The following is a 3,942-nucleotide window of genomic DNA, read 5'->3' on the forward strand; positions in this document are numbered from 1 at the left end:
GAGTGACTTCACACATCATATATTTAGGCATACATTAAGCCTTAGCAGAATATTCTCTAAGTGTCAAAGGCTGGGCCAAGTTTCCTTCGAGTAGACACCTTTCTCTCCCACTTTGTAAACATTAATCTTTTTCAGTCCTCTTCTGAGAAAATTGTTTCCCTCCATTTTTATTTTATTATCTGTTGTGATCCAATCAGCCAATCAGGGATCACGTATGTGATGACATCACTGTGATGTCACTAACGGCAAACGAGGGCTGCTGAGAGTTATGGCACCTCTTCCTCAATGAGCTCTAACGGGCTAAACTCAGGGGTCCCAACCATTTTGAGCTTGTGGGTACCTTTGGAATTCTGACACAGTGTGGTGCACGCAGCCACAAAATGCCTGCCACAAAATGGCTGCTTTAGGAGGTGGAGCCAGCTACAAAATGGGGCTGTCAGCTCTGGATTGGGATACACCTGGAGATTTTAGGGGTGGAGCCTGAGTAGAATGGTGTTTGGGGAGGGGAGGGGCTTTGATGGGGTTTAATGTCATATCATCCACCTTCCAAAGCAGCAATTTTCTCAAGGGAAACTGGTCTCTGTTGCCTGGAGATGAGTTGTAATTCTGAGAGATCTCCAGTCACCATCTGGGGGTTGGCCATGCTGCAGTCACTTTCAGTCACACAGTGAAGATTTTCGTGCTCTGGCAGCAGCTGTTGCCAAAGCAGTGTTCTTAAAAATCTGCACAGCCAATCAAATCTCCAGAGACCAAGCAGAAACCCTGCTGCTCAAAAGCCCATCCTGGCCTCACCCACTTTCTAAAATAAGTCAGTGGGCACCAGGATAGATGTTGGTGGGTGCCATGTCACTCACAGGCACCAAACTGGGGGACCACTGGGCAAACTAACCAATTAGTGATCCCATAGCAAATGGAACAGCATCACAATGTGACATCGCACTCAGATGGAACACTTTCCCTATAACGAAATGTTAAAGTGCTTGGGGCTCTTTAGCTTGGAGAAACGTCGACTGAGGGGTGACATGACAGAGGCTTACAAGATTATGCATGAGACAGAGAAAGCAGAGAAAGAAGTACTTTTCTCCCTTTCTCACAATACAAAAACTCATGGGCACTCAATGATAATTACTGAGCAGTCAAGTTGGAATGGATAAAAGGAAATACTACTTCACCCAAAGGGTGCTTAACAAATGGAATTCACTGCCACAGGAGATGGTGGTGGCTACAAGCATAGCCAGCTTCAAGAGGGGATTGGATAAGCATATGGAGCAGAGGTCCATCAGTGGCTATTAGAAACAGCTTATTGTTGGAACTGTCTGTGGTAGTGATACGCTGTATTCTTAGTGCTTGGGGGAGGGCTCAGTGAGAGGGCTTCCAGTGTCCTGGCCCCACTGATGGCACCTGGGGGTTTTGGCCACTGTATGACAGAATGTTGGACTAGATGGGCCATTGGCCTGATCCAACATGGCTTCTCTTATGTTCATATGTTCTTAGATCTGGCTGCCTCAAAGGCAACATTGGACTGAAAAACTTAGCCCTTATGTGTAGCTTAAAATTTAAAGTATGGACATGGCAAGCGTATATTTCCAAGCATTTATATTGTAGAGGTATACCCATCAGGGATTATGTGCACTTGGCCTACTGCACATGTAAATATGAAATTATGTGCAACAAAATCTCCTTTGAGATCTCAGTGTTTTCAAGGCCAATACCAGCACTCAGAATTGCAGACAGAAATCTATGGTTATCTGATGCCATTCATTGAAAACACGTGGAGAAGTATTTCTTTAAACGGTTCTTGTTTTGCGTTGTAGCTTCTGGACACAATTCAGAGATGGTCCTGCATATGGCACATCACATGAAATCCAGAAAGACACTCTCTGTACCTTCTGCATAAACAAGGAGTCCTTCTCTCCGTTTTGTGAACTCCTTGAAGCCCAAACCTCAGCCTCTTTGTGAGGCACTGGAAAACCTGATAGGTCTTTTGCTTTCAGAAATCAAGTACAAGTTCCAGGGGTGTGTGTTTGCTGTGACCAAATGGGATGGGTTGAAAAGGGGGATTGAACAAATCCATGAAGAACAGAACAGAACAGATGTATCAGCAGCTATTAGCATGGCAGATGAATGCAATCTTCAAGTCCACAGGTGGCTGTGGCTCAGTGGAAGAGCATCTGCTTTGCAGGCAGAAGGTTCCAGGTTCAATCCCTGGCATCTCTAGTTAAAAAAAATCAGGCAGCAGATGATAGGAAAGACCTCTGCTTGAGATGCTGAAGAGCTGCTGCTGGTCTAAGCCAACAATTCTGAGGGAGGGGTCGTGACTCAGTGGTAGAGCATCTGATTTAGCATGCAGAAGGTCCCAGGTTTGATCCTCAGCATCTCCAGAAGAACCAGGCAGTAGGTGATGTGGAAGACCTTCACCTGAGACCCTAGAGAGCTGCTGCCAGCCTGAGTAGACAAGACTGACCTAGATGGACCAAAGGTCTGATTCAATATAAGGCAGATTCATGTGTTCACATACCACCAAGAGGAAACATGTTACCAGTTGACTTCCAAGAACATAAGAGAAGCCATGTTGGATCAGGCCATTGGCTTATCCACTCCAACACTCTGTGTCGCACCATGTTCAAAAAAACCCAAGTGCCATCAGGAGATCCATCAGTGGGGCCAGGACACTAGAAGTCCTCACACTGTTGTCCCTCCCAAGCACCAAGAATACAGAACATCACTTGCCCCAGAGAGTTCCAACAATATGCTGTGGCTAATAGCCACTGATGAACCTCTGTTCCAGATGTGTATCCAAGAAGAACTTGGGTGGGCACTGTTGGCCCAGGAAACTGGAAAAGGCTCAGTACTCTATCATGCCGAGCACATCCAGCCGGGACTTCGGGCTCTGCACTGGCTGCCAATATCTTACCGAGTTCGATACAAGGTGCTGGTCATTACCTTTAAAGCCCTATATGGCCTAGGACCTGCCTACCTGAGGGACCGTCTCTTCCCACACGTTCCCCAGCGAGCACTAAGATCAGGAACCCAAAACCTCCTGGTTGTCCCCGGGCCAAAGGAAGCCCGCTTGAAAGTTACAAGAGACCGGGCCTTCTCCGTAATGGCTCCATCTTGGTGGAACCAGCTGCCGGAAGAGGTAAGGGCCCTGCGGGATCTTACTCAATTCCGCAGGGCCTGTAAGACATCCCTCTTCCGGCTGGCCCACAACTAATCAGCACTGAGTACTGAATATCGAAGACTGAACATCAAATACTGAACTTGTAACCGATGAGTGTAGCTGTAGGACCGCCGTCTGAGTTTAATGTGTATGTATATAACAATTGTTTAGATTTTTAACTGTAAATTATGAAATGTTAATTTTAATGTTTAATTTTAGATTCCATGTTAGTTTTATATGTTGTAAGCCGCCCTGAGCCACCTAGTGGGAAGGGCGGGATATAAATCTTAGATAGATAAATAGATAGATAAATAAATAAATAAATAAATGTTTCTTTTTCTGCTCTTTAGGTGCAGGGCTTTTTTGTAGCAGGAACTCCTTTGCATATTAGGCCACACACCCCTGATGTAGCCAATCCTCCTGGAGCTTATTGGGCTCTTCTTACAGAGCCTTGGAGGACTGGCTACATCAGAGGTGTGTGACCTAAGATGCAAAAGAGTTCCTGCTACCAAAAAAAGGTGTGCTTAAGGGTGCATGTTTGTGTGTCTTTTTAGATGTGTGGGGGATCTTGATTTATAGATGGAATCTTGATGTTCTGATCTTTTCAATGTCTCCTTTAGGGGGGTCCTTAGATACAATTCTTGTCCTGTGACTGTGAAGTCCATTGAATTAATGATTCCATAGAAACGTATGTGTAGAAATCTGAAGCACATGACTAGATAAGTTTCTCATTGTTATTAGGACAATAAATGTAACTGGGTGAAGAACATGCAGATTATGAG

General features: G+C 45.3%; 1 non-coding gene across 1 annotated transcript; it reads left to right on the forward strand.

Annotated features, from left to right (window-relative positions):
- The first annotated feature begins 2,144 nt into the window (after positions 1 to 2,144).
- TRNAA-UGC (transfer RNA alanine (anticodon UGC)) lies at positions 2,145 to 2,217 on the forward strand. The gene has a single exon. It is a non-coding gene; the product is annotated as a tRNA-Ala (tRNA).
- Positions 2,218 to 3,942: the final 1,725 nt, after the last annotated feature.

This window comes from Heteronotia binoei, chromosome 6, assembly GCF_032191835.1.
Source record: "Heteronotia binoei isolate CCM8104 ecotype False Entrance Well chromosome 6, APGP_CSIRO_Hbin_v1, whole genome shotgun sequence".
Lineage (NCBI taxonomy): Eukaryota > Metazoa > Chordata > Lepidosauria > Squamata > Gekkonidae > Heteronotia > Heteronotia binoei.